This window comes from Triticum aestivum, chromosome 7B, assembly GCF_018294505.1.
Source record: "Triticum aestivum cultivar Chinese Spring chromosome 7B, IWGSC CS RefSeq v2.1, whole genome shotgun sequence".
NCBI lineage: Eukaryota > Viridiplantae > Streptophyta > Magnoliopsida > Poales > Poaceae > Triticum > Triticum aestivum.
The window spans coordinates 710,185,313-710,213,050 of NC_057813.1; the positions used below are offsets into that span (position 1 = coordinate 710,185,313).

The following is a 27,738-nucleotide window of genomic DNA, read 5'->3' on the forward strand; positions in this document are numbered from 1 at the left end:
ACATTAGACATGATTGCACGGTATGTCAATTTTTGACATTGAATAAGATTCCTATGCATCTTGCATTAGCAGCATCAGGGAGGGACAAAGCTACATTACTCTCTGGCCGTGATTCAATACTGGTCATACATGTGGCTTTCTTCTGCTTTGACATTGACCAAAACTACTGCACCTAATTACACTGGTCATACATGTACGTTCACATAAAGAAGAGAACGAAGCATCTCACTAATTTGACTACAAGAGGAAAATACGCCACCGCCAATCCAACTCGACATGGCACGAATTCATCACCAGAGCACGTAAATTTCATTAGCTGGTACCATGAACCAAAATGATTAAAGAAACCGTGCATAAGCATCTCTGAAACATCCAACAAGAGACCCTGCACCAATATAATGCAGCACAAATCTAATTATGCGAGGAAATAGACAGGGCTCAAGTGGAAACATCATCTTACCTGAGCCAATCTCTCCTCCCTCCTCGCAATATTCCTCTCCCTGCTAGCTAGCCTTGCTCTTGCACGCTTGGCCTCAAACTGGTCAGAGAGGGTCGTCTCTCTTGCCTTCTCACTTTCTCAGCCTTGGACTTGTGGATACTCTCCATGAAGACCCTCTTGTTCTTGAACATGTTACCTTGACCTTCAGGTACATGTCATGAAACATGCAAGCATCTCAACACGCTGGGCGCCAAGGCCGTGCTGGCCTTCTCGACCACCGTGCCGCTCTTGGAGATCGCCTTCGCCGTCCTGCTCCTCCCCTACCTCCTCCTGGCCACGCTCGCCTTCTCGCAGCGCCCCGGGAAGCCCAACCCGTCCTTGCCCATCTTCCTTGTCCTCGCACGCCTCCTCCTCGCCGCACACACCGTGGCCGGGTTCCTTGTTGGGGCCGCGCTCCCGTTGCTCTACGTCCTCGACGGCCTCCAGTCCGCGAACACCACGGGGATCGCCGCCGAGGCCCCGCACGCGTTCCTGCTCTCCGCGCAGGTCTTCATCGAGGGGCTCACCGCCGCGGTCCCGTGGCGGTTCTCGCTCTCCGTCAGGGCCGCCGTACCGGTCATGTACAACGCGCGCAGGATGTTCGCGGCAGGGTAGTGGCTCCAGCATGAGATGGAGGGGGTGACTGCGGCGACGGGAAGGGAAGGGTGCGGAGCGGCAGGAGGTTGGGCTGGTCGACGAGTTCCCCTGCGGCGGCGGCGGCGTAGGAAACCTAGTGCGTGCAAGGGTAATCAAGGAGAAGAGCTGCTCTCAGGGTTGTTTAGAGCGTTTTTTTCTCTCTGGGAGGGTGAAAATCGGTGGAATCGGAGTGAGGGGTGGAAGGTGGGGGACGAAAAAAACCAGACGAAAAAAACCAGATGAAAATGATGGGACTATTCAACCAACTCGTTCATTAGGAGTAGAGATGAGGGGTGAAAGGTGGGGGACGAAAAAGACCAGACGAAAAAAAACCAGACGAAAATGATGGGACTATTCAACCAACTCGTTCATTAGGAGTAGAGATTAGGAGTAGAGATATGTTGATGCTCTGTAGACAGAGAAAATCACATCGCACATGGACTAAACAATGGAACCCGTCGGTGATGATTTCATCAATCACTGCCAATTGTATACCAACAATCGTTTGCTCACAACACACACGACATGTTAATAGGAATCGTCTGTGTTGTTATCAGTCTTCCCACCCATTTTCGATTACAGACCTGTTTGCCGCTTATCACACACATCTTGTTAAGTTGAACCATTTCAGTTCTCTTGGCTCAACGCAAATAGTTCATCCGAGTGAACTGTATGCCGTATATCACACACACCTTCATCTGGCTGCCCTTTTTTGTTGTTACGCCTCATCACAGACAGTTCATCCGAGTGAACCATATGCTCTACATCGCACACGCCTTCATCTGGCAACCCATTTTTTTTGTTCCTCCTCACTGCAAACAGTTAATTGAACTGAACCGTATGTCCTGAATCTGCACATGCAACAAAAATCTAAACTGTGTTTGATGCATCCGTCCTCGCAAAAGTTTTGCACCTTTTTTGACGGGTTTTTACACCATCTTTTGCGATTATTGCATCACACACAATTTTGTCAAAGAGTCTCTGATCGTAGTGTCACGTTAGCAGTATCCTGCAGTAGTGTTTGCAGTGCTTGTCAAGCAGAAAAACAAGTTGGAGGAAGTCATCCTGTGAATTACATTATGACCACGAGAAACCGCTCGAGCTACTTCATATGGATCTTTTTGGTCCCAACGCCTACAAGAGTCTCGGTGGTAACTCGTTCGGATTGGTCATTGTTGATGATTTTTCAAGATTCACATGAGTGTTCTTTCTTGATGATAAATCACAGGTGCAAAAGATCTCCAAGAACTTCGCCAAGAAGGCCCAAAATCAATTTTAAGTGAAAATCAAGAAGGTTCGTAGCGACAACAGAATGGAGTTCAAAAATGCCAATGTGGATACCTTTCTTGATGAAGAAGGGATTTCACATTAGTTCTCGGCTATGTACACACCTCAAGAAAATGGAGTTGTTGAGAGGAAGAACCAGACACTCATTGAGATGACGAGAATGATGCTTTATGAATACAAGACGCCAGAACACTTTTGGGTGGAAGCGGTTGAGACAACTTGTCATGCAACAAATCGACTATATCTTCACAAGCTTCTCGGCAAGACGGCATACAAGCTTCTCACCAGTAACAAACCCCAAGTTGGATACTTTCGAGTATTTGGCTCAAAGTGTTACATTCTTGATAAGCATCATCGTTCGAAATTTGCCCCTAAGTCTCATGAAGGTTTCCTACTCGGTTATGGCTCAAATTCTCACACTTACTGTGTCTAAAATAATTTCACCTGAAAGGTTTAAGAGACGGTAGATGTGAAGTTTGATGAATCTAACGGCTCACAAGTAAAGGAATTGCCAATTGATGTAGGAGACAAAGATCCCTCAGAAGAAATTCAAGACTTGTCTATTGGCAAGATTCACCCAACGGAGGTGAAGGAGAGTAACTTGTCCGTTCAAGTGGAAGCCTCTACTTCACGACAAGGTGAACCACAAGTTGACTTGGAGGCATCCACAAGTGGAACACTTCAAGATGAAGGAAACGAGGAAGTACAACAAGATGATCCTCATCGACCTACCTCTCCACCTCCACAAGAGAACAACAACGCCAACAACAATGAAGAAGGACAAGAGGAAGAATAAGACAATGAAGAGGATGTTCCACCCCGACCCAAACAAAAGCTCTCACGAGTTTCAGCAAGAGTCTCAAAGATCATCCCGTCTCAAACCGGGAGAATTACTCGCTCTAAAACTCGTTTGGCTAACTATTGTGAACATTACTCATTCATTTCTATTATTGAACCTATGAAGGTTGAAGAAGCTCTTGATGATCCGGGTTGGGTGAACGCTATGCATGAAGAGCTACACAATTTCGAGAGGAATCAAGTATGGATGCTTGTTGAAAAGCCCGATGAGAAGCATAATGTCACTGGAACCAAATGGGTGTTTCGGAATAAGCAAGATGAAGATGGACAAGTTGTACACAACAAGTCTCGTCTCGTCGCCCAAGGCTACACTCAATTTGAAGGTATGGACTATGGTCACATATGCCCCCGTTGCTACACTTGAGTCCATACGCATCTTACTTGCTTATGCCAATCATCAGGACATTACTTTATATCAAATGGAGATAAAAAGTGCTTTTCTAAATGGAGAAATTGAAGAGGAAGTCTATGTCAAACAACCTCCTGGCCTTGTTAATCCCAAGAAACCCGATCATGTTTACAAACTTCACAAAGCTCTTTATAGTCTTAAACAAGCTCCTAGAGCATGGTAAAATGCTTGACTAAGTTTCTTATTGAAAAAGGATTTGAAATTGGAAAAATCGATTCTACATTTTTTACTAAAAGGGTTAATGGTGAATTATTTGTGTGCCAAATTTATGTGGATGATATAATATTTAGTTCGACTAACCCTTATTTTAGTGAAAATTTTGAAGGCTAATGTTGGAGAAGTTTGAGATGTCTATGATGAGTGAACTCAAATTGTTTCTTGGTTTGCAAATCAATAAAACTAAGGAGGGTACCTTTGTTTCCCAAACAAAGTATACCAAGGACTTATTCAAGATGTTCAACATGCAAGAAAGCAAAGGTATGAAAACACCCATGCCTACCAGTGGACATCTTGACTTGACCAAGGATGGCAAACCGGTTGACCAAAAGGTTTACCGCTCTATGATTGGTTCATTGTTATATCTATGTGCCTCCCGTCCCGATGTTATGCTAAGTGTGTGCATGTGTGCACGATATCAAGCGGTCCCTAAAGAATGTCATCTTAAGGCTGTGAAAAGGATAGTGAGATATTTAATTCATACACCAAACGTTGGCATTTGGTATCCTAAGAGGTCTTCCTTTGATCTTGTTGGCTACTCCGACTCGGACTATGCCGGAGACAAGGTTGATAGAAAGTCCACTTCAGGTACTTGTCAATTTCTTGGTAGATCTCTTGTATCTTGGTCCTCCAAGAAACAAAACTCGTTATCCTTATCCATCGCCGAAGCGGAATACATTGCCGCCGGATCATGTTGTGCTCAATTACTTTGGATGACCCAAACCCTTAAGGATTATGGGATATATGTGAAACATGTTCCATTGCTTTGTGATAATGAAAGTGCTATTAAGATTGCTCACAATCCCGTGCAACATTCTCGGACTAAGCATATTGAAGTTTATCATCATTTCATTCGGGATCAAGTTGCTAAAGGAGACATCAATCTTAAGCATGTTTGTACCGATAAGCAATTGGCGGATATATTCACCAAACCGCTTGATGAGAAAGTGTTTTGCCATTTGAGAGGTGAATTGTACATCATTGATGCCTCAAACTTGGAGTAGGAAATCCATCTAGATACATGCAAGGCATGAGCCTTTTTGACCAATCCTTGATATTTCTCTTAAGATGATGATCATATGTCTTGGATCTATACTTGTACCCTTGCATGTTATCTAACCCTTGTAGGTACTTTGATGAGCCCAAATCTATGAGATTGCAATTCAGTCACATCTTGAGCAATCTCTACGTCACCAAGCTTCTATATGATTGTGGAATACAAGGAAGGATGAGCTCACTCAACATATCCTTCGACAATTTCTATATATCAAATTTCATAATCAAGTTTCATGATTGTCATTTTGGATACACAAGTGCTATTCCTTGCAAGACTAACCCATTTAGGAAGATGAACTTAAACTACAAGTGGTGCTCTCAACTCTTGATGGACTACATCAACCTTGAGCACCCAACGCAAGTTCAACTACATGACCAAGATCAACACAACCCAAGGTATGGTATTCCATCTTAGAGAAGGTTTGACCCAAGTCATGAGGCAAAGCAACTCAACGAGGTGTGAATACATAAAATGCTTAAACGAAAAATGGTAACCCCATTTTGAGCTTAAACGATGAGTATGACCTATGATCAAGTGTTATCACTTGACTCCTCGGTCAATATACACTAACATGGGTGACTTTGTCGCCGACTAATACGTCTCTAACGTATCTATAATTTTCTATTGTTCCATGCTATTATATTACCTATTTTGGATGTTTAATGGGCTTTACTATACACTTCTATATCATTTTTGGGACTAACCTATTAACCTAGAGCCCAGTGCCAGTTTCTGTTTTTTCCCTGTTTTTGAGTTTTACAGAAAAGGAATACCAAACGGAGTCCAATTGATGTGCCAATTTTTGACGAATTTTTATGGACCAAAAGAAGCCCCTGGAGTGCAAGAGTTGGGCCAGAAGAGTCCCGGACTGCTCACTAGGGTGGAGCCCCCCCCCCAGGGCGCGCTCCCTGCCTCGTGGATAGCCCGGAGACCCCCCTGATGTGAAACCTACACCAAAAATTCCTATAAATACTGAAACCTCCAGAAAATAACCTAGATCGGGAGTTCCACCGCCGCAAGCCTCTGTAGCCACCAAAAACCAATCGGGACCCTATTCCGGCACCCTACCGGAGGGGGGATCCCTCACCGGTGGCCATCTTCATCATCCTGGCGAACATACTGATCTGATGACCCCCGCAGCCCCTAGTTGAACCCGCCACCCCCCCCCTGCCTTGCTTCTCCTCCACTCAGCATTTCCAAACTCTTCCTGATATACATTTATCTTGTTAATCATCGATGGTTTTGATTAGAGAGCTAAAGATGAAAAGTTGACGCACTGATGTTTCCTCAAGAAGTCTTGAACCAAGTATCAAGCATTCATAACTTTAAATGTATGTTATACTATATCAATGCCAAAATTATCCTTCGAAACATTGGGAAGAACAAAATACATAAAGAGCGCAGTTGCAAATGCAGGCTTCAAATTTAGGAGAAGATGGTCTCTACCACTTGTCAACAATCTCATGAATCATAAAGAAGGACCAATAGCTCTATGTCCAAAACTACATTAAACCACCTTTAAAAAGCATTGAACATAAGAACTGGAATATATTGTGTGACAAAAGAATGTATCGTGTTATATACAGTTTTTAAGGCGATTCAATTGCTTGAGTGATATTTATAAATGAATCACATCATTGGTACATGGACAAAAAATATATCACATATTCGAATATACTGCCAACTGAAGCATATATTCGGTTCACTCAAATCAATTCGGTGGTGAATAGTGAGTGGCGAAACAAAAACTTTTAATCACACCTAGGACAGATAATCCTCTAAATGTGCACAAACAACTTTTGTGCTAATAACATCAACATCAACACAAAGAGATATGAAGAAGAAGGATCAGGGAAATGACCTTATTTAAAGAAGAAATATTTATTGGCCTTGGTGGCAATCTTGATGGCTGCTTGTTTGGTCTCTCTGCACACCAAAAGAAAAAACTCCAAGAAGATCAAGAACTCCAACAATTAGTATCTTCTAATTCCAAAAGTTTCTAAAAGAAAATAGGAATTTTGTAACAAAAAAAGCAAATGTCATATCTTGCTCAACGAAGCTCCAGAATGAAATAGTTTTCCTACACATCTTGCTAACAAAAAGTTCACGAAAACTTAATGAAGAAATAGTAAGGATATTTCTTAATGCAAAATTTAATGCATCTAAATATAACGCGTAGCAACGGGAGGAGTCATATTAAATTGAAAAATATTTGCATACGAGTTTTAGGTTCTTCTGTCTATAGTCACCCAACAACAAAAGTACACATATGTTCCCCACGGGTTATTATAATCTATGCCACTATCCTCCGGAGCAAACTAACTCAAGAAATATGAGTCTATGTTACTCTATATTTTGTTAGAAACCATATAAAGTCCATTGTTAGACAAAAATTTGGAAGGTAAAAAGTAACATATTACATGGGGTGCAACACAAGTGAGATAAGTGGCCAATCAAAACTAAAAATTGATCAACTGATGTACATGGAAATAATTGTCGTGGACAAGTCAAATCAAATTTTCTTGAAGCGCAAATTCAAAGTCATAAGATTAGATGTTTCTATCTTTAGGCATGTAAAGGTTAAAATGCGGTGAAGAATTTTCGCTTTAAACAAATATCATTGAACTTTTGCTAACCTATTCCCGACAACAGTATGCAAGCCCTGGAAAATAAAACATACCAAGAGTAATGTTTCCAATCATTAAATACTTAGTAAATCCTCAAATGCCATCTTACAATCCAATAGAACATAGTAGCATCACATCCCTTTCTATTTCACAGTCCTCATATCATTCTAGATATAGGCTTATGTCATTGTGTGAGATTTTCCTAGATGAATCACACGAGTAAGCTTAGCTATTTCCAATATCACCAATTGAACATATAAAAAGTTTATCAACTTACATAGTATAACAAAATTGGGTCTTCTCAAACTTGCTATATCGACCAAAAATTACCAATCTGCCCACTGTTAAGGAAGTAGAATAAGTGTCACTGGTCCGAGCAGTATATTGTATACTCTATGTTGTTAGTGCTAGCATGACTAACATGATCACAGTGGCAAAACCCTCTGAGCTTATCGTTACCACTGGTCCACCGCAATGGCCCATGCTCTCAATACTTAGTTCATCGAGTTGTGTCATTAACCATTACTTAGTTCATGAAAATAGCAACAATATTATGACCTAGATATAGTAAATTAGCAGGCTAACATAATACAAAGGTAACATGAGATTACCTCAGTAATATCTTAATTATGTTCTCATCAAAAGATCTACATGCTTAGATTTCTGCATTCCAATTAAGAAAATCTAAAGGCTCTTTCTTTAAGTATTGACACCTGATCACACACCTCAATTTTCTATCTTCAAATTTCCAACTTGGCATTTGCTTAGTTGTTATGATAATCCTGCTAGTACAACTATTAAAAATAGGAATCACCATGGTGTTTTCATTTGAAAGAAAGAAACACCACCAATCATGAGACCAAAAATTACCAATTTGCCCACTGCTACAGAAAGAATATACTAGCACCACACCTATCTGCAGCAGCTTTCTGCGGAGTTTCTGAAAATGCATAGCGGAAGGACAAACAGATTATACCAGCACAACACCTATCTGCAGCAACTTTCTGCAGAGTTTCTGAAAATGCATGGCAGAAGGACAAGCAGATTGTCAGATACCAAGCAACTTGTCATAATAATTTGCATGGCAATTCAAAAAATTGTGGGATCTCCATTGCCTGGGTAACTAAACCAAGAGGTTAATATTCCAATACCAAGCTATATCATTTTGGTAGCTTATTTTTGCTTTCTAATTACATGATTGATCAACTAAGAAATGATTTAGAGTTAGCTTGTACTATTTCCTCCAGAATTGCTCCGTGCAAATTGAATCAATCATCAATCAGAAGAAAAATATCAGCAAAATGTGATTATTTAGATGTTCCAAGAGGGGTGGTTGCCAACCTACTCCCATAAGTTGAGCACCACCATGCCAGCATGTACGATGAGCACGACATTGCCGGAATTTTGGAGAAAGAGGGTTCTCCAGCCACATGGACCCACCAACACCAATTTATTACATCAAAGAGGCTAACCAAGCCGAATTGACAAGCTTCTTCTACAAGTAAATCTAAGGCTGGTTCAGCTTTAGAATCTATATGTCTAGTACTCTTCTACTACAACTTATATTACATGTCTAGTACAGAGATAAAACTTGACAAGCTTCTTCTTCTTCTTGTACAAGTTATATTACAAGTGTAGTACAGAGATAAATTATAAATTCTTTCCATGAACCAAGAATTCGAAGCAAGCATGAATACACTGTAGCCAGCACAGATCATGTAATGTTAATTGTGTCAAGAACTAAATTTCCTTGGTTGTGAGCGAGATTGTCAGCGAATTAGCTTGAATTGTACCTGCATTGCCATAGTGAACCGCTCCTTCGGATCGGGGCCGTAGGCCTCAATCTGTTTGGTAGTCTTATTGGTGAAGTAGCCCATGGTGAGATTGTTTTGGGCGAAATGGAAGGTGTACCATGCCTTGGAGAAGTACTCGGATTTGGGTAGGATCTCACGATAAATTCCACCTATAGAGCAAAATATCAAAAATTACTATCGCGTTCTCTGAAATGAGAATGAAAATATGGAATATGACACACCTTTACTCCTCACCCATTATGTTATACACGAACTGCCTTCTCTTGGTGAATTGTTCCAATTACCAGGTCTGCACACCCCAGTAGGTCGGGCTCTAAATGAATGTCCAAAAAATTATGAGGCTGTAATTGGAGATGAACATACCCCAATTACCATAGCTGTGACTGAGAGTCTGAGATAGATGATGAACTGACGGATGTGCCGGTTAAATGAAAGACATTAGACATGATTGCACGGTATGTCAATTTTTGACATTGAATAAGATTCCTATGCATCTTGCATTAGCAGCATCAGGGAGGGACAAAGCTACATTACTCTCTGGCCGTGATTCAATACTGGTCATACATGTGGCTTTCTTCTGCTTTGACATTGACCAAAACTACTGCACCTAATTACACTGGTCATACATGTACGTTCACATAAAGAAGAGAACGAAGCATCTCACTAATTTGACTACAAGAGGAAAATACGCCACCGCCAATCCAACTCGACATGGCACGAATTCATCACCAGAGCACGTAAATTTCATTAGCTGGTACCATGAACCAAAATGATTAAAGAAACCGTGCATAAGCATCTCTGAAACATCCAACAAGAGACCCTGCACCAATATAATGCAGCACAAATCTAATTATGCGAGGAAATAGACAGGGCTCAAGTGGAAACATCATCTTACCTGAGCCAATCTCTCCTCCCTCCTCGCAATATTCCTCTCCCTGCTAGCTAGCCTTGCTCTTGCACGCTTGGCCTCAAACTGGTCAGAGAGGGTCGTCTCTCTTGCCTTCTCACTTTCTCAGCCTTGGACTTGTGGATACTCTCCATGAAGACCCTCTTGTTCTTGAACATGTTACCTTGACCTTCAGGTACATGTCATGAAACATGCAAGCATCTCAACACGCTGGGCGCCAAGGCCGTGCTGGCCTTCTCGACCACCGTGCCGCTCTTGGAGATCGCCTTCGCCGTCCTGCTCCTCCCCTACCTCCTCCTGGCCACGCTCGCCTTCTCGCAGCGCCCCGGGAAGCCCAACCCGTCCTTGCCCATCTTCCTTGTCCTCGCACGCCTCCTCCTCGCCGCACACACCGTGGCCGGGTTCCTTGTTGGGGCCGCGCTCCCGTTGCTCTACGTCCTCGACGGCCTCCAGTCCGCGAACACCACGGGGATCGCCGCCGAGGCCCCGCACGCGTTCCTGCTCTCCGCGCAGGTCTTCATCGAGGGGCTCACCGCCGCGGTCCCGTGGCGGTTCTCGCTCTCCGTCAGGGCCGCCGTACCGGTCATGTACAACGCGCGCAGGATGTTCGCGGCAGGGTAGTGGCTCCAGCATGAGATGGAGGGGGTGACTGCGGCGACGGGAAGGGAAGGGTGCGGAGCGGCAGGAGGTTGGGCTGGTCGACGAGTTCCCCTGCGGCGGCGGCGGCGTAGGAAACCTAGTGCGTGCAAGGGTAATCAAGGAGAAGAGCTGCTCTCAGGGTTGTTTAGAGCGTTTTTTTCTCTCTGGGAGGGTGAAAATCGGTGGAATCGGAGTGAGGGGTGGAAGGTGGGGGACGAAAAAAATCAGACGAAAAAAACCAGATGAAAATGATGGGACTATTCAACCAACTCGTTCATTAGGAGTAGAGATGAGGGGTGAAAGGTGGGGGACGAAAAAGACCAGACGAAAAAAAACCAGACGAAAATGATGGGACTATTCAACCAACTCGTTCATTAGGAGTAGAGATTAGGAGTAGAGATATGTTGATGCTCTGTAGACAGAGAAAATCACATCGCACATGGACTAAACAATGGAACCCGTCGGTGATGATTTCATCAATCACTGCCAATTGTATACCAACAATCGTTTGCTCACAACACACACGACATGTTAATAGGAATCGTCTGTGTTGTTATCAGTCTTCCCACCCATTTTCGATTACAGACCTGTTTGCCGCTTATCACACACATCTTGTTAAGTTGAACCATTTCAGTTCTCTTGGCTCAACGCAAATAGTTCATCCGAGTGAACTGTATGCCGTATATCACACACACCTTCATCTGGCTGCCCTTTTTTGTTGTTACGCCTCATCACAGACAGTTCATCCGAGTGAACCATATGCTCTACATCGCACACGCCTTCATCTGGCAACCCATTTTTTTTGTTCCTCCTCACTGCAAACAGTTAATTGAACTGAACCGTATGTCCTGAATCTGCACATGCAACAAAAATCTAAACTGTGTTTGATGCATCCGTCCTCGCAAAAGTTTTGCACCTTTTTTGACGGGTTTTTACACCATCTTTTGCGATTATTGCATCACACACAATTTTGTCAAAGAGTCTCTGATCGTAGTGTCACGTTAGCAGTATCCTGCAGTAGTGTTTGCAGTGCTTGTCAAGCAGAAAAACAAGTTGGAGGAAGTCATCCTGTGAATTACATTATGACCACGAGAAACCGCTCGAGCTACTTCATATGGATCTTTTTGGTCCCAACGCCTACAAGAGTCTCGGTGGTAACTCGTTCGGATTGGTCATTGTTGATGATTTTTCAAGATTCACATGAGTGTTCTTTCTTGATGATAAATCACAGGTGCAAAAGATCTCCAAGAACTTCGCCAAGAAGGCCCAAAATCAATTTTAAGTGAAAATCAAGAAGGTTCGTAGCGACAACGGAATGGAGTTCAAAAATGCCAATGTGGATACCTTTCTTGATGAAGAAGGGATTTCACATTAGTTCTCGGCTATGTACACACCTCAAGAAAATGGAGTTGTTGAGAGGAAGAACCAGACACTCATTGAGATGACGAGAATGATGCTTTATGAATACAAGACGCCAGAACACTTTTGGGTGGAAGCGGTTGAGACAACTTGTCATGCAACAAATCGACTATATCTTCACAAGCTTCTCGGCAAGACGGCATACGAGCTTCTCACCAGTAACAAACCCCAAGTTGGATACTTTCGAGTATTTGGCTCAAAGTGTTACATTCTTGATAAGCATCATCGTTCGAAATTTGCCCCTAAGTCTCATGAAGGTTTCCTACTCGGTTATGGCTCAAATTCTCACACTTACCGTGTCTAAAATAATTTCACCTGAAAGGTTTAAGAGACGGTAGATGTGAAGTTTGATGAATCTAACGGCTCACAAGTAAAGGAATTGCCAATTGATGTAGGAGACAAAGATCCCTCAGAAGAAATTCAAGACTTGTCTATTGGCAAGATTCACCCAACGGAGGTGAAGGAGAGTAACTTGTCCGTTCAAGTGGAAGCCTCTACTTCACGACAAGGTGAACCACAAGTTGACTTGGAGGCATCCACAAGTGGAACACTTCAAGATGAAGGAAACGAGGAAGTACAACAAGATGATCCTCATCGACCTACCTCTCCACCTCCACAAGAGAACAACAACGCCAACAACAATGAAGAAGGACAAGAGGAAGAATAAGACAATGAAGAGGATGTTCCACCCCGACCCAAACAAAAGCTCTCACGAGTTTCAGCAAGAGTCTCAAAGATCATCCCGTCTCAAACCGGGAGAATTACTCGCTCTAAAACTCGTTTGGCTAACTATTGTGAACATTACTCATTCATTTCTATTATTGAACCTATGAAGGTTGAAGAAGCTCTTGATGATCCGGGTTGGGTGAACGCTATGCATGAAGAGCTACACAATTTCGAGAGGAATCAAGTATGGATGCTTGTTGAAAAGCCCGATGAGAAGCATAATGTCACTGGAACCAAATGGGTGTTTCGGAATAAGCAAGATGAAGATGGACAAGTTGTACACAACAAGTCTCGTCTCGTCGCCCAAGGCTACACTCAATTTGAAGGTATGGACTATGGTCACATATGCCCCCGTTGCTACACTTGAGTCCATACGCATCTTACTTGCTTATGCCAATCATCAGGACATTACTTTATATCAAATGGAGATAAAAAGTGCTTTTCTAAATGGAGAAATTGAAGAGGAAGTCTATGTCAAACAACCTCCTGGCCTTGTTAATCCCAAGAAACCCGATCATGTTTACAAACTTCACAAAGCTCTTTATAGTCTTAAACAAGCTCCTAGAGCATGGTAAAATGCTTGACTAAGTTTCTTATTGAAAAAGGATTTGAAATTGGAAAAATCGATTCTACATTTTTTACTAAAAGGGTTAATGGTGAATTATTTGTGTGCCAAATTTATGTGGATGATATAATATTTAGTTCGACTAACCCTTATTTTAGTGAAAATTTTGAAGGCTAATGTTGGAGAAGTTTGAGATGTCTATGATGAGTGAACTCAAATTGTTTCTTGGTTTGCAAATCAATAAAACTAAGGAGGGTACCTTTGTTTCCCAAACAAAGTATACCAAGGACTTATTCAAGATGTTCAACATGCAAGAAAGCAAAGGTATGAAAACACCCATGCCTACCAGTGGACATCTTGACTTGACCAAGGATGGCAAACCGGTTGACCAAAAGGTTTACCGCTCTATGATTGGTTCATTGTTATATATATGTGCCTCCCATCCCGATGTTATGCTAAGTGTGTGCATGTGTGCACGATATCAAGCGGTCCCTAAAGAATGTCATCTTAAGGCTGTGAAAAGGATAGTGAGATATTTAATTCATACACCAAATGTTGGCATTTGGTATCCTAAGAGGTCTTCCTTTGATCTTTTTGGCTACTCCGACTCGGACTATGCCGGAGACAAGGTTGATAGAAAGTCCACTTCAGGTACTTGTCAATTTCTTGGTAGATCTCTTGTATCTTGGTCCTCCAAGAAACAAAACTCGTTATCCTTATCCATCGCCGAAGCGGAATACATTGCCGCCGGATCATGTTGTGCTCAATTACTTTGGATGACCCAAACCCTTAAGGATTATGGGATATATGTGAAACATGTTCCATTGCTTTGTGATAATGAAAGTGCTATTAAGATTGCTCACAATCCCGTGCAACATTCTCGGACTAAGCATATTGAAGTTTATCATCATTTCATTCGGGATCAAGTTGCTAAAGGAGACATCAATCTTAAGCATGTTTGTACCGATAAGCAATTGGCAGATATATTCACCAAACCGCTTGATGAGAAAGTGTTTTGCCATTTGAGAGGTGAATTGTACATCATTGATGCCTCAAACTTGGAGTAGGAACTCCATCTAGATACATGCAAGGCATGAGCCTTTTTGACCAATCCTTGATATTTCTCTTAAGATGATGATCATATGTCTTGGATCTATACTTGTACCCTTGCATGTTATCTAACCCTTGTAGGTACTTTGATGAGCCCAAATCTATGAGATTGCAATTCAGTCACATCTTGAGCAATCTCTACGTCACCAAGCTTCTATATGATTGTGGAATACAAGGAAGGATGAGCTCACTCAACATATCCTTCGACAATTTCTATATATCAAATTTCATTATCAAGTTTCATGATTGTCATTTTGGATACACAAGTGCTATTCCTTGCAAGACTAACCCATTTAGGAAGATGAACTTAAACTACAAGTGGTGCTCTCAACTCTTGATGGACTACATCAACCTTGAGCACCCAACGCAAGTTCAACTACATGACCAAGATCAACACAACCCAAGGTATGGTATTCCATCTTAGAGAAGGTTTGACCCAAGTCATGAGACAAAGCAACTCAACGAGGTGTGAATACATCAAAATGCTTAAACGAAAAATGGTAACCCCATTTTGAGCTTAAACGATGAGTATGACCTATGATCAAGTGTTATCACTTGACTCCTCGGTCAATATACACTAACATGGGTGACTTTGTCGCCGACTAATACGTCTCTAACGTATCTATAATTTTCTATTGTTCCATGCTATTATATTACCTATTTTGGATATTTAATGGGCTTTACTATACACTTCTATATCATTTTTGGGACTAACCTATTAACCTAGAGCCCAGTGCCAGTTTCTGTTTTTTCCCTGTTTTTGAGTTTTACAGAAAAGGAATACCAAACGGAGTCCAATTGATGTGCCAATTTTTGACGAATTTTTATGGACCAAAAGAAGCCCCTGGAGTGCAAGAGTTGGGCCAGAAGAGTCCCGGACTGCCCACTAGGGTGGAGCCCCCCCCCCCAGGGCGCGCTCCCTGCCTCGTGGATAGCCCGGAGACCCCCCTGACGTGAAACCTACACCAAAAATTCCTATAAATACTGAAACCTCCAGAAAATAACCTAGATCGGGAGTTCCACCGCCGCAAGCCTCTGTAGCCACCAAAAACCAATCGGGAACCTATTCCGGCACCCTACCGGAGGGGGGATCCCTCACCGGTGGCCATCTTCATCATCCTGGCGATCTTCATGACGAGGAGGGAGTAGTTCACCCTCGGGGCTGAGGGTATGTACCAGTAGCTATGTGTTTGATCTCTCTCTCTCTCTCTCTCTCTCTCGTGTTCATGAGGTGATACGATCTTGATGTACTGCGAGCTTTGCTATTATAGTTGGATCTTATGATGTTTCTCCCCCTCTACTCTCTTGTAATGGCTTAAGTTTTCCCTTTGAAGTTATCTTATCGGATTGAGTCTTTAAGGATTTGAGAACACTTGATGTATGTCTTGCCGTGCTTATCTGTGGTGACAATGGGATATTCATGTGATATACTTGATGTATGTTTTGGTGATCAACTTGCGGGTTCAATGAACTTATGCATAGGGGTTGGCACACGTTTTCATCTTGACTCTCCGGTAGAAACTTTGGGGCACTCTTTGAAGTACTTTGTGAACTTATGCTCACTTTTACCACTTGTTACCTTGCTGTTTTTATAATTTCAGATTATAAATACTTATATCTACCATCCATATTGCACTTGTATCACCATCTCTTCGCCGAACTAGTGCACCTATACAATTTACCATTGTATTGGGTGTGTTGGGGACACAAGAGACTCTTTATTATTTGGTTGCAGGGTTGTTTTAGAGAGACCATCTTCATCCTACGCCTCCCACAGATTGATAAACCTTAGGTCATCCACTTGAGGGAAATTTTCTACTATCCTACAAACCTGTGCACTTGGAGGCCTAACAACGTCTACAAGAAGAAGGTTGCGTAGTAGACATCACCGACGCCCTCTAGATGAAGTTCTCTAGTGTTTCTTTATTCACTTACTTTGTGTTTTGCATATGTAACCTGCTATCTTGTTCCCCTTTAAAAAAAACTTCATCTAGATCTCTTTTGTTTTGAGTGTTTCCTTTTCTAATTCATTGCAAATCTGTTAGTAAATTCCTTGCAAATCCTTGTGAGATTTCAATTGCCAAGTGAGCTGAGTTGACAAGATTTTTCCTCTACATTGAACTTGGACTCACCGATTCATGGCTATCGGCTAGACCGTACTACATATATTACTTGTAGATAGTTCATCAGTACAACCGACGAAGACTAACCCGGTCTGACCGATATGCCTCATCCATGACACTGCCAACTCGGTGTCGCCGACGACAATGGATCGGTGCTACCGATTTCATTGTTGAGAAAACCTTTTGCCCTTGCATATTTCTTTTCTTCTCCAGCTCCATTCAATGATTCTTATCCTCTACCCGCATCATAAACTACATGCTGCTTTGTAATGTTCTCAAGGACCGAACCTATTTGACTCATACTCCAGATGTTCCCTTCTTGGAAATTGATGTCAAAGGGGGAGAGAGAGAGCACATCAATGCTTATCACATGGGAGAGAAAGCACATCTTAGCCTCTCCAGATGCTTGTTAACAATAGAGGAGAGAAGTCACATGTCTTTAAGAGGGGAAAGGCATGTTAATATATATAATTGATTGTACCATTTCTTGCTTTAATTTTTCTTGCTCTGATTTTGTCTTACCCTACCTTCTCCCATTATCCAATATCAGATTCAGGGGGAGAAAGAGTTCATATCTAGGGGAAGAAAATCTTTGGAATTCATTGCATATCTTTAATCTTTGGGGACATGTCTATACCCAAATGATGTACTAAGTACTCACTCATTACATGTCATCCCAGTCTTGGTACTCTTGTGGTTCCCTATAATTGCTTTGATTAGAGTGTTCTTGTGTTATCTAACCCTGTTTTATCAAGCTCATCTCTTCCAAAGCCAGCTCAAGACCACAAGGTAAGTATATGCATCACACTCATGTGCATGATGATCTCTTGCTGATGTGCATATTGTTTGCAAGAAGGACTCATGAACATGATGGTACACTTCCTTTATCTAGATCATTTGCTCTGATGCATATAGCCAAGATACATGTAACTCATTGCTTGCTCTACATGCTTATGCATTCACATGTTCTCATATTCCATCTTTACATGATTGCATACATGTAGGGGGGAGCCTATGCATGTTACATGTCTTTTCGAAGCTTTACCTATTACTCTTCGTATCTTTATCTAAAGCTTTGATGTATGTTGTCATCAATTACCAAAAAGGGCGAGATTAAAAGCACAAGTGCTCCCTGAGTGATTTTGGTAATTACTCTCAACATATATCTTGTGACTATTATCTTTATCTATTATTTTTCAGAAAGTTCAACAATGGCGTGGCATGGACAAGAGGATGTGGAACCCCTTCAAAATGCTAAGGACAAAGATTGGCAAAAGCTCAAGACTCTTAATTTTAATTTTAGTGATCCAAGATCACATTGAGTCCATAGGAAAGCCAATACTATTAAAAGGGGATGAGGTGTTGCTTAATGGTTTACTTGCTCAAAGTGCTTAGTAATATTAAGCCAAAACCCTCAGCCACTTTCTCATTTCCAAATATTTCCAAAACCCAAAGTCAAACATGGCCCCACCAAGTTGATCTATTCAGTGCCACCGAGTTCAGTTGACAAAGCCACTGCCAGAAACCCTAGACAATTCGGTCTCACCAATACGGATCTCGGTCTCACCGAGATGGCCCTGCAAACTCTCTGTTGCCTGTTGTAATTATTTCGGTCTCACCGAAATGTGCAATCGGTCCCACTGAGTTGGTTTGACCAACTCTCTGTTTGCTCATCGCTGAAATCGGTGTCACCGAGATGAGGTTTTGCCCTAGCCCTAGCACATCGGTTCCACCGAGTTGATCATGTCGGTCCCACCGAGATTCCTAATGTTCACATTTTGAATTGAATCGGTCTCACCGAGTTCCTCTATTCGGACTGACCGAGTTGGGTCAAATGTGTGTAACGATTGGATTTTGTGTGGAGGCTATATATACCCCTCCACCCCCTTCTTTATTCAAGAGAGAGCCATCAGAACGTGCCTACATTTCCACTACTCATTTTCTGAGAGAGAACCACCTACTCATGTGTTGAGACCAAGACATTCCAATCCTACCACTAGAATCTTGATCTCTAGCCTTCCCCAAGTTGCTTTCCACTCAAATCTTCTTTCCACCATAGCCAAATCCGTGAGAGAGAGTTGAGTGTTGGGAAGACTATCATTTGAAGCACAAGAGCAAGGAGTTCATCATCAACACACCATCTATTACCTTTTGGAGAGTGATGTCTCCTAAATTGGTTAGGCGTCACTTGGAAGCTTCCGACAAGATTGTGGAGTTGAACCAAGGAGTTTCTAAGGGCAAGGAGATCGCCTACTTCGTGAAGTTCTACCCGAGTGAGGCAAGTCCTTCAAGGGCGATGGCCATGGTGAGATAGACAAGGTTGCTTCTTCGTGGACCCTTCGTGAGTGGAGCCCTTCGTGGACTCGCGCAGCCGTTACCCTTCGTGGGTTGAAGTCTCCATCAACGTGGATGTATGATAGCACCACCTATCGGAACCACGCCAAAAATCTCCATGTCTTCATTCCGTTTGCACACTCCAATCCCATCCCTTTACTTTCTTGCAATTTGCATGCTTTACTCTTTCCGCTGCTTATACTCTTGCCATGCTTCCGTGAAATGTATTGAGAATGCTCAATCTTGTGCTAAAACTCCACCTCAACTTGAAGAACTTAAAAACGGCTACTTTTGCTTGTTGAGGGTCTAATCACCCCCACTCTAGACACCTCTTCTCGATCCTTTCAGATAGTCTTGGATATTCCAAAATAATCACTCTAATGAATAATGATAAAGAATTACAAATCCCTCTATTTATTTTGTTTATTGCAGGAAATGACTATTTGATAGGAATCAAAGAATATATGAAAATATTATTGGAGATATGCCCTAGAGGCAATCATGTATGATGATATTTCCTATTTGTTTATGAATAAAGATAGTCCTTGGACATTATCAATGATGTGTATCAGCAAGTACGTGACTTATTTGTGGAACTATGCATTGTATGATGACCGTCCTAAAAGGTCCCTAGTCGAAAGGGCTGTGTGGACGCACAGCCGACTAGACTAGCATATGACACGGTCGATGGCTTGGTCTCACTAGCCATGAAGCATTGGATGCTAACCGGATAATATGGACTCGGAAGGATCTGGTCGGATTCGACATAGTCTGATCCGAGTCGAGATAAGGTCCGAGTCGGACAGACCCAACTATGAGACGCATCGATATGTCATCTGTGAGTCTCTAGTACAACATACGTTCTATGTCCTAAGACCTGAGCTGACGCATGTACTCGGGATGGTGACAGACCTGCTTTGGACCGACCAAACGCTACTCCATAATTGGGTAGTTACAAAGGTAGGTTTCAGGCTTGTCCAGACCCATGCTGCGAGACATGGTCGAGGAAGATGGGATTTGCCTCTCCGATTAGGAGAGATATACTATGGGCCCCTCGTGTGATCCGACCAAGAGAAGCATGCCATGCGACAAGGATTATGAGATAATCCGGATAGTGGTCGGCATCACTGGAATGAGAAAGAGGTCGGGCTAGCACAAGGATGACAATCCCGCCTTGAGCCCGACAACATATATCGTATGGCAAAGGGAACAGAAGTGTGACATGTTGTACATGTTCGCCTAATCAACTTCATAGTCTGCTTGGTGTTCGGCATGCCTTGCTAGAGGCCGCTACCAACCATGCAGTTCGGAGGTGATCCAAACTGCGACCAAGATGACTTGAACCTAAGGGGTCGCGCGCTTAAGGGAAGGAACCTACGAGGTCAGATCCGAGGACACTGGTCGGATGTGATCCGAGCTGTATTCGGATTGTGGCCGAGTAGACTTGTGGGCTTTAGGGTCCGTGCGATGCCGAAGTGTTGAGCCCGCGACGGACGCCTATATAAAGTGGAGGTGCGGCACACTCATGCGTTGATCGATTCGGCGCTGTCACTAGGGTTTGCATGTGTTGCGAATAGCCACCCCCACTCGCCGCCAGTTGTGTGATCGGACCTAGCAGTCCTCCACACGATGTTCCTCCTGCACTCGCGGATACCGTTAGAGGCGGTGCACTTGCGCCGCTCCGGTGAACCTGTTCGCGGGATCCGATCGGCTACGTGGGAGACCGGCAAGGAGGAGACGACTCCGGGAACGCGAGGCGACTTCGGGAACGCGCTGCCTCAACTCTACTTCCGTTGCACAGCACTGCACGTCTAGTGGTAACAATCTGTGATCCATCTCCCGTAGCATGTTCTTGGTTGTTCTGCACGTAAGAAAATTTTTATTTGCAGTCGACGCACCCTATCGTAGAACCCAACAAATATGAAGTTAAGCGATCAACCCCGAGCTACCGAAGGTGTCGGAATGCGACCAAGAACGATGCCAGGTACGCTTGCACTAGTGCTCATACCACTCAGTGCTGCCATCGTGACGTCACCGCAAGTCAACTTCATAAAAGGCTTGAGCCCCCATTCACAACAAAAGAGAGCCCATTCACAACAGGATACCCAGAAACCCCTTACCCTCCATCCATCTACACAGCTTCCACCATCCCTATCTCCATCTTCACCTCTATAACATTGGGTAGTCATTAAACACCCAATGCGATGGTCCAAAGAAATCCTTCATAACCGAGGCAACCCCGTGCGATGGTAAAGGGCCTTGGTTGGATTATAGAATCCCGATGCAGTTTGCTGATCAGTTGTGAGGGTATTAAGACGCATCCCCCACATTTGCACATTAAAAAAGCATCATTTCCGCTTCGGTACAACCCCCCTAAACACATCAACGACTGTGATTATTCTATACCCCTTCATAATAAAGGGCATGATGTTATTTTTGAGAGTACGTTGTCCACAACCAGACCTCCGATGCGCGGGCGAGCGAACGAACAAGCACGCGCTAGGATGCACATCTGGGCCAGCCCACCAGGCGCTAGGCCACTTGCTATTTAAAGCAAGACGTAAAAATCCTGAAAAAACACCAAGGTCGCACGAGGAATCGAGCTCCTGACCACGTCTCCCAAACTTCACAACTTACCAATCCACTAAGCTGCCCTTTGGTGATAGAAGTAGCACAAGGTTTATAAGAACATACTGTGCCGGTGCGCAAAACCAGCCCATCGGCCCATCAATCTGGACCACCCAAGAAAAAAAATGTGTTTTGTTCACACTTCTCAAGACTCGATTATCAACTGTAGGCTTTCTTGCCTCAAAAAAAAAAAAGAAACTGTAGGCTTTCTGCTTGTGGATATATTTTCTAAAATGCCAAAACGCTATATATATGAATGCACCTAAAATACTTTTTGTGCATGCAACCCGCCTGCCATAGACGACAAATTGATCTAATAGGACGTTTTCTGTAACAAGATAGGGCCATCTTAGATTTTGACACACGGACCTCGATTTTGATGGACCGCCCTGGAACACACGAACACCCCAATCTCCAAGGAGGAAAAACATTCACAAAATTGAAAATGTTCATCGATTTGAAAGAAGTTCACGAATTTGACAAAAAAAGTTTGCAAAATTGAAAAAGTTCATCGATTTGAAAATAAGTTCACGAATTTGAAAACAAGTTCACAAATTAAATACTTTATTCATAGGAGGCCGCCCGACCGGGCCGGTTCCCAAGGCCTCGTACGTTCCAATTCAAGGCACAATGCCAAGCTATTTTGGTTGTCAAATCTTTCTGCATTTTCTGGAGTTTTCTCGGCCAAAAAAGACCGATAAATGGCCGAACTTGTAGCAACTTGCATACTATGTCAGAAATGATTCAGACCTGACATGGATGTCTACCATGAACATGCCCACTTGTTTGCAAAAGTTGGGGTGATTTGAAGGATGTCCAAACATATACCATGACGGAGGGTGTTCAGGTAGGCGTGAAGGCTTCCTGTGAAAGTATGTTGTTTTTTGACATCCTTGAAATGACCCCAAATTATTCATGGCCCTATATGACCAATTCAAGGGAACATGCCAAGTTGTTTTGGTTTTCGACAAATTTTGTATTTTTCAGAGTTTTCTTGGTAAAAAAAGACTGATAAATGGACAGGCGTGTCAGAACTTGCATACGGTGTCAGAAATTGTTCAAACCTGATATGGATAACTACCATGGTCATGCCCACATGCTTGAAAAAGTTGGGGTTATTTCAAGAATGTCTAAAACTGGACCATGTTTCAATGGGGGGCGTTCGAGATGGCCAGAAGGCTCCACCAGAGGGTTCGTTGTTTCTTGACATAATTAAAATGGTCTCAATTTTTTTCAGTGACTTCTATGATCAAATCAAGGCACCTTTCCAATTTTTTTGTGTTTTCGACAATTGTTACATTTTTTTTGGAGTTTTCTCGATGAAAACTGGCCGATAAATGGTCGGACGTGACACAACTTGCATACTGTGTTGGAAATTCATTCAAACCTCGTATGGATGCCTACCATGGGCATGCCCACTACTATAAAAAGTTGAGGACATTTCATGCATGCCAAAAATAGATCACATTCAACAGAGGGTGTTCGAGTAGGTGAGAAGGGTTCATTTGAGAGCTTGTATTTTTGGCATCCATCAAATGACCCCAATTATTCCATGATCTTATATTTCCTATCATGTTTTAATTTTTCTTTTTATTTGCTATCCTATTTTATTTTTTCTGTTTCTTTTTTCCTTTTTCATCTTCTTTGACTTTTTGTTTTTTTTGTTTATTGTTTCTGTTTCTCAAATTCAAAATTTTCAAAATTCAAATTGTGTTCATATTTTTTATGATTTTTAAAAAAAGTTTATGTACAATTTTTAATTTCTATTTTATGAAAAAAAGGAAAATAAAAACGAAAGAAAAGCAAAGAGTGAAGGTGCTACGTTTTTTTCTTAGCGTTATTTATCTCGTTCAAAAAGAGGAAAATAAGATTAGTAGGCACGCAAGGTTAGCTATCTCAGATGGTTGTGCACTTATGCATTGTTCCTGAGGACTCAGGATCGAATCCCAGGTCGGACGCCCAGTTTTTTGAAGTTTAAGACTTACAAATGAAACTAAACGGGCTGAGCCATGAGGGACGAGTGTGGCCGGGAATTGTACAAACCTATGACCTATACATTCTAGTGGGTACAATTTATGAAATGTCCGTACTACCCTTTATACGTTTTGTGAGGGGGGGTGTACCGAAGCGCTCCTCGAAAAGCATAGTAGCGGTATCTACCCACGCGATATTGAATATTTAAATAAAATCCCAAGTGCAAGTATACGGCTGCAAGTAAGATCTTAAGTCCTAACCAATTTTACTTCATGATTTTCTCCCTAGAACTGTGTAATTTTGGTTCGCGAAACTGGAACTCTTTACGATGGCAAAGCTTGTCAGAACCTTCCAATTATCATCCTTTCCGCGGGAAAAACTCAAGGACCGAATAAAAGGTAAACAGTAGGTGCCGCTGGTCACCGCGTTCCGGATGCTGCAGGAGGAGCAATGGTACAATTTGCAGCTCCTTGAGCACAACCGGCTGGCAGAGGACCATATCGCCGGCGAGCAGGCTCCGAACAGGTCGCCGCGGCCATGCTCTCGATGGATACAAGCTTGGCGAATGAGTAGAAGGCGGTGCTCGAGTCCGTGCACATCGCCTGCACCATCCACTGAGAGCCGTAGTAGCTCCACATCAACGAGGTGGAGCTCAACCGTGTTTTCGACCAGATCGCGTCGAAGGCAAAGGTGGTGGAGGCGCAAGTGGAGGCCAACATCGGCAGCTCCGCGTCGTCTGTGTTGGGCCACGACGACGACCATGCCAGACAGTCTAGTTTAACCGTAGACGTCACCTCCGTTGACAACGATGTCAACGGCCAGGCGCCGGACGTCGGACACGTGCCCACGTCCGACGAAGAATAGACCAGGGTCGAATCCCATAGCATTCTAAAAAAATCCAAGTTCAATGAAAATTAGTGTATATTTTCTATTTGATGCACCGCGTTTGATGATCAGCTCAGGTAAAGCTATATGTGGTCACGTCTAGACGTGTCAACGAACATCTGGTGTGTCCGTTTTGATGCACGGCGTTGGAGTTGGCCTTAGACCTCAAGGATATGTGGACGATTTTCTTTGTTGAAAAAGAGGGTAACCCTGGCCTTTGCATCGAGCGATGCACACAACTATCTTTATTATATTATTCAACACTAACAAGAATGAATGCATGAATCAGTCTAGAGCCACCTTTCTAACGAATTGTGTTGCTACACCTACTAGCTTGATGATGTGTCTTGACCACACACCAACACACACCATATAATCTGGTGGTCTCACCAAGCCGCCCCACGGCGAGCTGAGATCACTAACGAGTCTAGTAGGCCCTTAGCGCGCACCGCATCCACACGCCCAGTTCCACTGCCGTCATCTTCTGTAGTCCCAACTTCATGAAAGATCCACGCATTGACCTTGGCAGGCCCAACTAATCGTCGATGCAATGACGACACCAGACAGTGTCACCATCCTGCCCATGTCCATAAACACACATCCATCATTGATACACCGCCGTGCCACGCCATCAAGACCTGTCGTCGTCAACGCAGTAGATGCCACACCGCACCATGTCCGGCACCAGGAACCATCCGCGCTTGCCGACGGTATATGCATGCTTAAATCGAGTCTTGCCTTTTGCGGGTTTTGGCTGTCACTGAATTTCACATGTCAAGAGAGACAAAGATTGACCCACAGAATGGTCCATTAGCTAGAACAAAGAGGAAATGGTGTGTGGTCTGCAATATGTCGAGTATGTTCCTGGTTTTCTTTTGAGAGTTTGAGTGGTTGAGATGTGCTCCACAGAAAGGTTAGAGGATATCAGCTTCTTGTTTATCTAGGCATGATTGTGTATCTTGTTCTTTCTAGTGGTTTCGTGTCCGATTGTGCAAAAGGTGGCGATTGTTTCTTTCCCCCAACTTGCCTACCCACAGAGAGGTGACTAGATGAGGTCGCCGGCGCCGCTGCAAGCTAGAGTACTTAATTTGCAGAAAACAAATCGATGCGAATCCACTCACTGTTTATACTGAAAAGGAACAGCATATCATGGTTCTATAAAATAAGGAACGGCATATTGCACTAAACTAGTTGATCTAGCTTCTTTTTTAATTAAAAATTTAGTGGCTTGATGAACACAGTATGTAGATAGCGAGCCGATCAGTCTGAAAATCAAACTTTCTGATAAATAAGCTCAAAAATGTTCCCTTGGTAGAGTACAAACAACAACGGACAAAGTGCCCTTAAGGATTTTTTCCACGACTTTCGCAAATGTTATTTCATGATGAAACTTTGCAAGGACTCAAAACATTCATCAATATTTGCCACAAAAAAACAATTTAGAATTATTTATTTATTTTGTCAAAAAAAATTGAATTTTACTGTTCACCCGATCTCATTTGAGCTTGAGCTAAGACACTCCGCGTCCCTTGCCCCTTAGTTCCCTTAGTTGATGCAGATTTTGTTTCGTATCTGTTTTGATTTTGCCACGGGTGCAACAAATACTACTACCTTTATAAATTTTTGTAAGACGTTCTAGGCCAGTTTTACAGTTGGAGTACTCATGTCATAGTGTAGTATGACTCATCTAGACTCTTGACACAAAAATGGCTCCTAATGTCCGAATGTACTGTCAAAGGTCTCAAAATAATGACTGTGTGCATCACAACGATGCAGAGGCCCAAGGTTTAAACCTCCTTTTTGAAAGAAAAAAAGAGAGCCGATGATGCATGGGCAGCTGTGTACGTCTCACATCAAGAATAAATAACAACATTTATCTGAACAAATTAAATCAGGAGCCGGTAATGGAATTGCATACCCCACGTCCCTTGATCTCAAACCTCGAATGAGGGTGTAGGACATTCAAGGCAGCTAGCTACAGTACCACAAAGGTAACAACACAGCTTGCAACAACTAAACACTAAACAAGTCTATCTGCACATTCAAGACTGACCAGAGCTACGTAAAGCAGATTATTCGGCCACTTTTGTTTTGTTTGAAAGATCGGATTTGGACTACCTTGCCTTCTCACCAAAGTTAATGGTTAAATTGCAAGATGTCACAAGGGAAAGTGCGCCACTTTTCGTTCGGATCATGCATGAAGCTAGGGCAAATTAGCTTTTCGCACACAATGTTTACTGAAACTGCCAAGAAAAAGCATGCCTTATGCTGTAGCCTCGTTGAGAGATGGAGATGGGCGATGTGTTGCAATGTTGACTGCAAACGGTTTTGGCAGCCAAAGATATGTAAACAATGGATTTGCTATATTTCTGTTGAAAAACAAAACATTTGCCATGCCTGGCAGGTTTTTCACAGTTTTATTTGCTTCCAAATCCATGGTCTCCCCGACATAGCACCTCCCCACTGTTTTATCACTCTAGTCATGATCATTTGATGACCCTCCCCTCGATCAAAACTATGCCACTGTCGTGCTCGACTAGCTAAGTAGCTAACACCGCAATGTCCCATGTGGAAATTCAATTTGTTATAAAAAAAACACTTCAAAACCTAGTGGTAATCATATATTCGACTCTGGAACAACCACTATATCAGCTGGGTATCCTGCTGTTTTTTTTCCTTGTCCCATAGATTATCAGGGTTTTCACTTTTGTAGGTTATCAAGGTTTCTTATTCTTCTCCATCTTCCTTGCCCTAAAAAAATGGAGATACATATGTGTACGCATTCCGTGAACGAACATACCCTACAAGAAGAACCATAAGATACCTTTTGTTAGATACGTTCGTGTACCTTTTGGCATAGTGCTCTGGAAAGCTCTGGTGAGAGACCGCGATAAACGAGCAATGAAGATGAAGCTTCATCTACTGTGCAGCATAACAAGGGAAAGATAGCATAAAGAGAAACAATTGTAAGGTAAATGCATGCGTTCCTTCCTCCTCTAGGGGTGCTGGTGCGAAGGTAAAGCAGAGGCCTAGAAGCCACGCTTGC

The 27,738-nt window shown here is 42.8% G+C and overlaps 2 pseudogenes; both read left to right on the forward strand.

Annotated features, from left to right (window-relative positions):
* Nucleotides 1-129: 129 nt before the first annotated feature.
* Nucleotides 130-9,929, forward strand: LOC123158566 (uncharacterized; annotated as a pseudogene).
* Nucleotides 9,930-9,946: 17 nt separating this feature from the next.
* LOC123158567 (uncharacterized) lies at nucleotides 9,947-11,174 on the forward strand (annotated as a pseudogene).
* The last annotated feature ends 16,564 nt before the right edge of the window (nucleotides 11,175-27,738 follow it).